Genomic DNA, 12,438 nt, shown 5'->3' on the forward strand with positions numbered 1-12,438 from the left:
AGCAATAGCAGGGCAAGGTGAGGTCTCTTGGTTCCACGAATCTAGGAACAGCACCAGGAAGAGTGAAGTATCCCAAATCTAGGAATCCATGAGAAGTACTGTGAAAAATAAGACAATTCAGCTCTGGGAATTAGAAAGCAACCACTTTGTTAACAAAGGACAGAGGAAACCACCAATGTCAATCAAACAAGTCTCCACTTTTCCACATCAGAAATCAGCAGCCTGAGCGATCATATCCTGGGCAGATACACAGTTCATACCCACTGGAGCAAAGAAATTAATTGTGATGGGCTTTACTTTGTATTTTATATTTTAAAAAGCAAATTAAAACTTGCATCTATTAGCATATGCAGTGTCAAAAACACTGCATACTGTTCTCTATTATAAAATTAGATTGTCAAGGTCAAGTCCAAACTTGCTAATTTTGAAGGAATCCAGCTTGCTACACAGTAATTATTAGACATGGTTAGGATGATGCCCCTATGGGTTATGGCTCTGGTTACGGGTTAGCTGCAATCCTCAGGTCTGGCTGTTTGGCGTGCTGGAGAAATAATTTCATCACTCAAGTCAGAGGCGCAGTCGTGAAAAGTGCAGGGGTGATGGGGAGGGGAGAGTCGTGACTCATTATTAAGTGATTTATAAAGACGTTCCATTAAAAATGGTGCCATTGCCAAGGTCCTGACCAGATCAGTGAAAGATGCAAAGTTGTGCAATTTCTTCGGCAGCCCTGAAGATGGAGCACTGTGACAATACACCTGCTCTAAACCAGGTACGTAGCTCCATTCCAGTCTTTTTCTGCTTTGCAGCAAAAGAATTCACTGCTTAATCCACACTCATATCCCTGTCTAACCCATACCTCATGGTGGCTACAGAAAGGCATTGGTGCTTGCAGAAAAGACAATGGAGTGGAATGCCAAACTGGTGGCCTCAGAGAGTGATCAAATGGGCTGGATAGAGATTGGTGAAGCTTCTCGTTGATTTCCTGATCCACATATGGGAAGCAATCAAGATGAACATCAAGATATTCAAAGAACAAAGTCAATTTATTATCAAGGTACGTATATGTCACCATATCATACCTTGGTGAAAAGGGTCAGCAACTTTAAATTCCCCGGTGTTATCATTTTGAAGGACCCATCCTGGACCCAGCACCAAGGTGCAGTTACAAAGAAATCATGGCAGTGCCTCTACTTCCTTAGGAGTTTGCAAAGATTCAGCATGACATCTAAAACTTTAATAAACATCTATAGATGTGTGGTGGAGAGTATAGTTGCATCACAGCCTGGTATGGAAACAACAATGCTCTTGAATAGAAAATCCTACAAAAAAGTAGCGGCCATGGCTTAGTCCATCATGGGTAACACCCTCCCTCCCCACCATTGAGCACATCAATATGGCGCGCTGCCACAGGAAAACAATATCCATCATCAGAGTCCCACCACCCACGTGATGCCCTCTTCTCGCTGCCATCAGGAAAGTGGTACTGAAGCCTCAGGACCCATGCCACCAGGTTCAGGAACAGTTATTCTCTCATCCATCAGGCTCTTTAACCAAAGGGGAAAACTTCTCTCAACTTCACTTGCCCCATCATTGAAACATTCCCTCAGCCAATGGGCTCACTTTCAAGGACTCCTTCATCGCATGTTCCCGATATTTATTGCTTATTAATATTATTATAACTTATTTGTTTGTATTTGCACAGTTTGTTGTGTTTTGCACACTAATTGAACACCCAAGCTAGTGCAGTCTTTCATTGATTAATTCTATGATGGATTTATTGAGTATGCCCGCACAAAAATTAATCTCAGGGTTGCACATATGTACTTTGATAATAAACTTGTTTTGAACTTTGAGAGACATTTTCTTGCAGGCATTCACAGCAAAACAGGGAAATACAATACAATCAATGAAAAACTACACAAAGCGGTCATCAACCAACACCAATGTGCGAAAGGAGACAAACTCTGCAAATAACAAATAAATAAGTAAATCAATAATTCTGAGAACATGAGCTGTAGAGTCCTTGAAAGTTAGTCAAAGATTGTGGAATCCATTCAGAGATGTAGTGAGTGATGTTATCCACGCTGGTTCAGGAACCTCATGGTTGGAGAGTTATAACTGTTCCTGAACCTGGTGGTGTGGGACCCAAGGTTCCTGTACCTAGCCTTGATGTTCAATGACATTGCTATGGCCACGCCCAACCAACAATATCCTGGGGGTACCACTAACCTGGAACTCAACTGAAATAGATGCATAATATTGCTGCAACAACATCAGCCAGCGGTTTGGTTCTCTGCGATTAGTGACTCATCATTTTCAACCATCTACAAAGACGTGTGTTGGGGGAGTAATGAAATACTCTCCACTTGTCTGGTCAATTGCAATGCTAATAACCCTCAAGAGACTCATTCCTATCCAGAACAACACAAGCTGTTTGACTGGCATCTCATCAACCAAAGTAAGCATTCATTCTCTCCACTGCCAGCTCTCAGTGGCTACCCTGGGCACCAATCTACAAACAGCGCTGCCATTATCACCCAGGCTGCACTGGCAGCACCTATCAAACCAGCAGCAGCTACAACCAAGCACCAGGGCAGCCGTTACAGGGCAACACCACCACATGCAGCTTGCCCACAGGGCACATGCCACCCTGATTTATAGATGTATTACAGGGTGTAAATCCTGGAATTCCCTGCCCGAAAGCACAGTGGGAGCAGCTTCACCAATAGAAATATAGTGGCTTGATTCACCACCACCAAGGACAATTAGGGACAGGCAACAATACTGGGCTTGTCAGTGAATCCAAGGTCTCAAAAATAAGCAAAATAAAATATTATAATGAGCCAGAATCAAATATTATATGTAATTGTTTCTTTAAATTAAGATCAAACTTTATAACATTAAAAAAGCATTTCCAGGATATTCTCCTTTTCAAAAACCACTTTTTCCCTTCAAGAGTGCTTTTTGTGTTACTTTAGTCAAAGTATTGATCCACCATTGAACACAGTCTGGGAAGTTCTACCTGCCCAGAGTGATACAAGCTCTAACTTTGATCACAAATTGCACATAGCCAGTCTTGGACAAAGAATAAACAGAAGATTGTGAAGACATGCACATCTCTCGGCAAACCTCATGCAAAGCAAAATCAGTCTTGTACCACGTGGGAAAAAAATAACATGACTGAGACTCCAGGGTGTGCTTCAAGCAGAAAGAGTCAGTTCGAAGGTACCTGGCAGCAGTCCTCAAAATGTCAACAAACAGGAGAAGCAAAAGGCCTGGAAACAGAAATTGACAGCATAGAATGCCATCGACCCTCTAAGCTGGTGTCAGCTACCTTCAAAGAGCTCCCAAGTAAATCAGTCCTTGCCTCTTAAACTTGAGCATTCCAAGGTACTTTGAACACCCTTGGTTTTTAGAATGCTTTTGGGCACGTTTGCTCTACCAACAAAGCTACTATTTCATAACCCCATTGCCCCAGTCTGTGTGAATTTTACACATTCTCTCTTTCATCACATGCGTTTCTTCTGGATATTAGAATTGATAGGTTACGTGGCCACTATAAATACTCCCTAACATGCAGGTGAATGGGAGAAGGTGGGAGGAATCGATGGGAGTGACAGGAGAATAAATATAGGCTTAGTGTAAATGGGTGTTGGATGTTCAGTACAGTCTCAATAGGCTGAATGGACCAGTTCAGTGCAACATTGTGATTCAACAGCGATGACACCCATTACAGAATCAGATTCAAAACGGATCCTAACAGCTTTGAGTTTCAGGAAGATTATTCCCATATCTCTCTAGTTACCAACCATCGCTTAGCAGAAATAGCTTCTCAATCAAAACATTTAATTTTGAACACCCCTCTTTAATGCTCCCTTCAGCTTCTCTACTACAAATAGAACCCCACATTCTCTTGAATCTCCATGTAGTTAGAAACCCTTTATTCCTTGCTTAATTTTGATAACTCTACTTTGCAGCCTGTCCTGGCCCCGAGATTATATAAAGTCACACGGGGCAAGAGGATGTGGACAAACCAAGAAAATGACTGAGAGCACGGTGGATGGGATACGAAAGTGGAAAACTGATTGGTCACCCTCTCCAATGCAAAGAAAAAAAGCAGAATATTGTTAAATGGTGAGAGAATGGGAAATGTTAAAAGCTCTGCTTGTGCACAAGACACAAGCATACACACAGATGCAGCAAGCAGTTAGGAAGGCAAAAATGTTGGCCTGAGTTGCAACAAGATTTGCATACAAATGTCTTACAGCAATTAGACAGGGCTTTGGCGAGATTGCACCTGGTGGAGAGTTCTTCCCTTATCTAAAAAAGAATGTTGTCATAGAGGGAATGCAACAAAAAAAAAATCACCAAGCTAGTTTATGAGAGAACAGGTTTGCTTTTAGGAGTGATTAATAAGCTGGAATTACATTGGGTTTAGAAGAATCAGGAGTGACTTTATTGAAACTTATGGAATTCTTACCTCCAAAGCTCTCCAAAGATGAGATACAGATCCTCACAGACACAAGAGAGTGTACATGTTGGAAGCTGGAGAACTTAATGACTCTGTGGAGAGAAATGGACAATTGATATTTCTGGACTTATCTCTGTAGGTTGTTTCACTGCTAGTTTGGAACAGTTCTGGAACAAATGCTGAAGTGTCATGTGGTACATCTGATATTGGGTTAAAGTGTCTGACAATGAATAAATCAGATTTATAAGAGAACAAATCTAGTCCATGAACATAGAACATTAGTAAAGGCATCCATTAGTTTTGCGAGACCATGGATCTGTGCCTGGAAAGTCTTCACTCTCCAGGGCGCAGGCCTGGGCAAGGTTGTATGGAAGACCGGCAGTTGCCCATGCTGCAAGTCTCCCCTCTCCACGACACCGATGTCGTCCAAGGGAAGGGCATTAGGACCCATACAGCTTGGCACCAGTGTCGTCGCAGAGCACTGTGTGATTAAGTACCTTGCTCAAGGACACAACACGCTGCCCTCGGCTGGGGCTCGAATTCACGACCTTCACATCGCTAGTCGAATGACTTAACCACTTGACCACGTGCCCACCAAATGTTCTAATAGAACATTAGAGCTCAGTATACAGGCTTCGGCCCACAATATCGTGCCAACCATTCAACTGACTCTAAGATCAATCAAACCTTTCTCTCCTACATAGTCCTCATTTTTTCTATCACCCATAGTGATGTTGTGGCAATTCTTCCTCCTGCAGAGGAGAGAACAGCCTGATTCGGAAGATACAGTGTGATGGATTGCAAACACTGTTAAAATGGCACACAGTTGGTAGAGCCTGCCCCTGTCCCTGCAGTAAATCAATCCTGCTTCACTAAACAGTTAGAACACAGCCCTGACACCAGGAAAAGCAGTTCTAAACGGCCACCTATTTTCTTTTGAAAAATTACATTGAAGAATCAGGTATTGTCATAACTCACTGGAATTTGCAAATATAAATCATGATCAAGTTATTTTCATCCACCTCACTGTGGATGAAGAGAACAAACCTGCCTTTTACATATATCCCCAGCAACTATCTCCCCTCCAAGATGCTGCCTTCCCCACAATAACTGTGGAAATAGAGAGGAATATATTTCCATTTAAAAGTCATAATGGCTGGATACGCCTGAGAAAATGAAGCAAAAGGTAATGCTACCATCTTCTACTTGACATGCCAAATAATACGGAGGATGATCAGGGAATAGAAAATATTCACGTAGCACTGAGATCCTGTACCATGGAATTTTAAAGTAATTCCCTGCTGATCATCACATAGTGTGTAAGGTTGCAGTTTCAAATAGCTGCCGCAAAATCTAAAGATTGAGTCACTTCATTTCGTGCACCTAAAAGCTACTTGATGAATTGTACACAGAGGTTAATTTGGCCAAGGGTTACTGTGGCTCCATGACCACAAAAACCATAAGACATAGGAGCACATTTGGCCCATCGAGTCTGCTCCGCCATTTAATCATAGCTGATCCTTTTTTACTCCCCTCCAACCCCATGTCCCGGCCTTCTCCCCATAACCTTTGATGCCATGTCCAATCAAGAATCTATCAATTTCTGCCTTAAATACACCCAACGACCTGGCCTCCACAGCTGCAGATGGCAACAAATTCCACGAATTTCACTAAAGAAATTTCTCTGCATCTCCGCCCCTCTACCCTGTGACTGTGCCCCCCTTGTTGTGGACTCTCCCACCATGGGAAACATCCTTTCCACATCTACTCTGTCTAGCCCTTTCAACATTCGAAAGGTTTCAATGAGGTCCTCCCTCATCCTTCTGAATTCCAGCGAGTACAGATCCAGACCCCTCAAACGTTCCTCGTATGATAACCCTTTCATTCCTGGAATCATCCTTGTGAACCTCCTCTGGACCCTCTCCAATGCCAACACACCTTTTCTAAGATGAGGGGCCCAAAACTGTAAGGTGAGGCCTCACCAGTGCCTTATAAAATCTCAGCATCACATCCCTGCTCTTGTATTCTAGACCTCTTGAAATGAATGCTAACATGGCATTTGCCTTCCTCACCACCAACTCAACCTGCAAGTTAACCTTTAGGGTGTTCTTCACAAGGACTCCCAAGTTCCTTTGCATTGGATTTTTTTCCCTGTTTAGAAAATAATCCGCACATTTATTTTTACTACCCAAGTGCATAACCATGCATTTTCCAACATTACATTTCATTTGTCACTTTCTTGCCCATTCTCCTAATCTAAGTCCTTCTGCATCCTACTTGTTTCATCAACACTACCTGCCCCTCTACCAATCTTTGTATCATCTGCAAACTTGGCAGCAAAGCCATCTATGTCATCATCTAAATCATTTACATACAGCATAAAAAGAAGTGGTCCCAACACCGACCCCTGCGGAATGCCACTAGTCACCGGCAGCCAACTAGACAACGATCCTTTTATTCCCACTCGCTGCCTTCTTCCAATCAGCCAGTGCTCTAACCATGTTAATAACTTTCTTGTAATACCATAGGTTCTTAACTTGGTAAGCAGCCTCAGGTGTGGCAACTTGTCAAGGGCCTTTTGAAAGTCCAAATATACAACATCCACTGTTTCCCCTTTACCTATCCTACTTGTAAGCTCCTCAAAGAATTCCAACAGGTTCATCAGACAAGATTTTCCCTTAAGAAAACCATGCTGACTTTGTCCTATCTTGTCCTGTGTCACCAAGGACTCCATCACCTCGTCCTTAACAATTGACTCCAACATCTACCCAACCACTGAGGTTAGGCTAACTGATCTATAATTTCCTTTCTTGAAGAGTGGAATGACATTTGCAATTTTCCAGTCTTCTGACACCATGCCAGAGTCCAATGATTTTTGAAAGATCATTTCTAATGCTGCCACAATCTCTAATGCTGCCTCTTTCAGAACTCTAAGGTGCAGTTCATCTGGTCCGGGTGACATATGTACTTTAAGGTCTTTCAGCTTTTTGAGCACCTTCTCCCTTGTAATAGTAACTGCACCCACTTCTCTTCCTTCACACACTACAACATCTGGCACACTGCTAGTGTCTTCCACAGTGAAGACTGATGCAAAATATTCATTTAGTTCATCAGCCAACTCCTTGTCCCTCGTTATTATTTCTCCTGCCTCATTTTCTAGTGGTCCATTATCCCACTCTCATCTCTTTTATTTTTTTTTTTACATACTTGAAAAAGCTTTTACGATCCACTTCGATATTATTTGCCAGCTAGCGTTCATATTTCACCTTTTCCCTTCTAATGATTCTTTTAGTTGCTCTCTGTAGGTTTTTAGAAACTTACCATCCTCTACCTTTCCACTAATTTTTGCTTTGATGTGTGCCCTCTCTTTTGTTTTTACATTAGCTTTGACTTTCCTTGTCAGCCATGGTTGTACTATTTTGCCATTTGAGTATTTCTTTACTTTTGGAATACACATGCCCTGCACCTTCCTCATTTTTCCCAGAAATGCATGTCATTCCTGTTCTGCTGACATCTCTGCCAGCAACTCCTTCCAATTTACTTTGGCCAATTCCTCTCTCGTACCATTGTAATTTCCCTTGCTCCACTGAAATACTGCTACGTCACACGTAACTTTCTCCCTATCAAATTTCAAGTTGAACTCAATCATATTGTGATCACTGGTTCCTGAGGGTTCTTTTGCCTTAAGCTCCCTAATCACCTCCAGTTCATTACATAACACCCAATCCAGTATAGCTGATTCCCTGGTAGGCTCAATGACAAACTGCCCTAAAAAGTCATCTCTTAGGCATTCAACAAACTGACTCTCTTGAGATCCATTACCAACCTGATTTTCCCCAATCGAACTGCTTGTTAAAATCTCCCATGACTTTCATAACATCGTCCTTTTGACATGCCTTTTCTATTTCTTGTTGTAATCTGTGGTCCACCTCCCAGCCTGTATATAACTGCCATCAACATCCTTTTACCCTTGCAATTTCTTAACTCAACCCACAAGGATTCAATAACTTCTGATCCTATGGCACATCTTCCCTCTGATTTAATGCCATTCTTTACCAGTAGAGCCACGTCTCCCCCTATGCCTACCTCTCTATCCCTCCAATATAACATGTAACCTTGGACATTCAGCGCTCAACTACAACCATCCTTCAGCCATGATTCAGTGATGGGCACAACATCATACCTAGCAATCCGTAATAATGCAACAAGATCATCCACATTATTTCTTATACTCCATCCATTGTGATAAAACACCTTGAGTACCATCTTTGCTACCCTTTTTGATTTTGCATCCCTAATGTACTGATACTCACCCTGTTGGCTGTGACTTTGTCCCATCACCTGCCTGCCCTTCCTGACAGTCTGACTGCATGCTATCTTTTCTTTTTTACCATCCATCCTATCTCGAGTCCCGTCACTCCAGTTCCCACTCCCCGGCCCCCCGCCAAATTAGTTTAAACCCTACCCAACAGCTCTAACAAACCTGCCCACGAGAATATTGGTCCTCCTCAGGTTCAGGTGCAACCTGTCTCTTTTGAACAGGTTATACCTCCCCAGAAGAGATCCCAATGATCAAAGAATCTGAAGCCCTACCCCCAGAAGGATGTCAATCAACAGACCACATGTAGGCGTCTAGTTGATACTGCATAACAACCCTGAGAACGGCTTGAGCCCCCAGGTGGGCATTTGACACCATTCTGAAAAACAGTAGATGTTTTTGCCAATGACTTTACATCAACCAATGCTATTAAAACAGACTGGTCTACAAATTCTGAGAGTGTATCACGATCCACCTAATGCTTACTACATTGCCTCATGGAATAGACGAGTGCCTTTGCTTTACATGCTCAAAGGTCTTTCCTCTGTTCATATCTCAATACCCTTCCTAGGATTGCCATTGAAAGGAGCAAGTTCTCCATTTAAAGCAGACCTAGCTAAAGTTAGATCCTACTACCAAATTCCAGAGCAGAAGCTGATCTTCTCCGTGAAAGTCATGGAATGGTGCTCCTTGTGATCTTTCCTGGAAACTTAGTCAAGTACCACATTTAAATATAATGCTCGACAACAGTGTCTCTAAATACTGTTGTTATTACATTGCTGTTTAGAGGAGCTTATTCACATGTTCTGCACAATACAGAGATTATATTTCAGCTAAATTACTGAAAGATGCATGTACAAGGGAGATTGAAAATCTGGTTGAATAGTATCATAACAACAATGTCTCACTAATGTCAGCAAAACCAAAGAGCCGATTATTGACAAGAGAAAGAGGAAACCAGAGATCCATGAACCAATCCTCCATAAGGGGAGAGGGACAGTAACTTTAAATTCCTTGGCTTTAACTTTAACGTATCAGAGGATCTGTCCTGAGACCAACACATAAATGCCATCACAAAGGGACAACAGTACCTCTATTTTCTTAGAAGTTTGCGCAGATTTGTCACGTTACCTAAAACTTTGACAAACTTCTATAGAATTGCAGTGGAGAGTATCCATATTGTTGCATCACAGACTGGTATGAAAACACCATAGCTCAGTCCAGCACACGCAATGCTCTCTCTCCAAAGCATTATGAACATCTACAAGGAGCACTGCCACAATAAAGCCGCACCTAACATCAAGAATCCCACCATCTACGCCATGCTCTGTTCTTGCTGCTGCCATCGGGAAGGAGGTACAGAAGCCTTAGATCCCACACCACCTGGTTCAGGCACAGTTATTACCCTTCAACTCTAAGGTTCCTACACCAGTGTGGATAACTTCTCTTCCCTCAACTATGAACTGATTACACAACCTACAGACTCACTTTGAAGGACTCTACAACTTATGTTCTTGGTAATATTCCTATACTTAATTTTTCTTTACTTCCACAGTTTGTCTTCTTTTTGCATATTGGTTATTTGTCAGTGTTCTTTCATTGTTCCTATTATATTTCTCTATTCTACTGACAATGCCTGCAAAAAAACCTCAAGGTGACATATACGTACTTTGATGTAAATTTGATGTAACTTGACCTCTCAGACTACCTTACTGTGACTTTGCACATAATCATTTGCTTACACTGTACTTTCCCTGTAGCTGTTGCACTCCAGCCTGCACTCTGTAATTGCTTTACCCTGGACTACGTCAATGTTGTAATGAATTGATCTGTACCGATGGTATAAAGACAAGTTTTTCATGGTAACTTGGTACAGTACATATGACAATAATAGACCAATTTACAAGTTTACAAGATCCCTCCCCATGCTAAAGAGGCAAGAGACTGCAGTATCAGGATGGAAAAAAAAAACACCTGGAGAAACTCACTGGGTTAAGCAGCATCTCTGATGGGAACCAAGGAGAAAGAAACCAGGTGGATGGGTAGTTAGGTGATAGATAGGAGAGGACAATGAGTTCTGGTGATGAGCACAGGGAGGGATGGAAAAGATGAACATTCCTGTACCACTCATCACTCTTCCCCCTCCTGGTTCCATATGCCCATTGTCCATCCCTATCTGTTCCCACCCATCACCCACCCACCAGCCTTACTCTTTCGCCTGGCTCCATTTCCCAACAACTCACCCACACCTGGGTCCACATCACCTTCCCAGCCCCGACCTCACCCTTCCCTCCCACCTCTACATACGACCTCCTTCCCTCCACACACTCCACCCTAATATCGGCTTCTATTTGAAATGTCCATTGCTTCCAGATGCTGCCCCATCCGCTGAGTTCCTCCATCAGCTTACTTCCACCTCCCCTCCCAATCCATACTGTCTTCTGCAACAACTCCCTTCCCCTGGGCTTGCTCTGCAGTACCTGCAGCAACTGTGTGTCTTCACAGTCCATGGCAAGTCAGTCTTTCTTTACACTCATCATCAACCATGCCAGTATAATGAGTACTAACTTTAATCTATAAGAAGAAAATTCACACAAAGCATGGGATTTAATTAAGAATATTCAATACCATGTGCCTTAATCGCAGTGAATTATATAAACTACAGTTTTGTTCTAATCTGGATTATTCAAAGTTTATCTTAACTATTAAACATTAATGCTGAAGTCTGTGCTTGCTGCTGTAATTCAATTCTGCCATCCTCCCTCCCATAAAACTCCGACCTTGTGCTCAGCCCTCCAGTTTTCTTCCTCTGTACCTCCAATTTCTTGTAGATTGACACATGACCTTGACACCTCCACCTTCTTCCATTTCAGATGTATATCTCACGAGCCTTGCTCCACTATCAGCAGTAACTTCAATTCTCAAAGCTTTTCTTAACGTCCTTTTTAAAATGCTCCTTCTCTTTGGATAATCTTTTGATCAGTTTTTGTTCTGCTTACCCTTCAGTGAAGTCACATTAAACGTCAGTTAGAAATGCAAGTTGCAAAATATAGTCCATACTGCTAAACTTGCTTCAATTCAACACTCGAGATTTAATTTTCTCAACCATAATCAAGGTGAGACATACACACGTGCACATACATATATACACACACACACACACACACACACACACACACACACACAAGGTTTAGTTTCACATGCCCATGGAATGCATGAAAATCCTAGTCAGCATTCTTCAAAACACTGCTTGAACAGGGAGTAATCAAAATGAAAAGTTTGACTTCAAACAATAAAGGACACCATTACCACAACTCTTAAGACTTTGGATTTTTCTTACTCTACAATTTAACTGAGCCTGCTTCTCCTAGATCAAGGCAATGAATTGCCATCTGGTTTTCAGAAAGAAGTACTGTATCCAGGTCCCAGTGTGTGTACTGACTGCAATGAAGGGGGAGGGGGTTAAAATTATTCTTACAGGATGCCACCAAGCAATATCACCAAGGTTCCAAGTTTACAGAAATTAATTCTAAAGGTCAATGGGTTTCTGAGGGTCTAAACAAAACATGGATAAACATCAAGCAAGGAAAGTGAGAAGATAGTTCCAAATCAGACCTCAAGACACCATGTGCTCTGGGCATTCAAGCCT

General features: G+C 42.2%; 1 protein-coding gene across 3 annotated transcripts in view; it reads right to left on the reverse strand.

Annotated features, from left to right (window-relative positions):
• Positions 1-12,438, reverse strand: part of pot1 (protection of telomeres 1 homolog) — a 349,938-nt gene that overhangs the window by 267,947 nt on the left and 69,553 nt on the right. For 2 of the 3 annotated variants that reach the window (XM_072267898.1, XM_072267896.1), the window contains exon 2: positions 4,481-4,563. The exons of the other annotated variant lie outside the window; for it this stretch is intronic. The gene's annotated coding sequence lies outside the window, so the exon portion shown is untranslated. The remainder of the gene's footprint in view (positions 1-4,480; positions 4,564-12,438) is intronic. 3 annotated transcript variants of the gene reach the window in all.

Source organism: Mobula birostris, chromosome 9, assembly GCF_030028105.1.
Source record: "Mobula birostris isolate sMobBir1 chromosome 9, sMobBir1.hap1, whole genome shotgun sequence".
Classification (NCBI taxonomy): Eukaryota; Metazoa; Chordata; class Chondrichthyes; order Myliobatiformes; family Myliobatidae; genus Mobula; species Mobula birostris.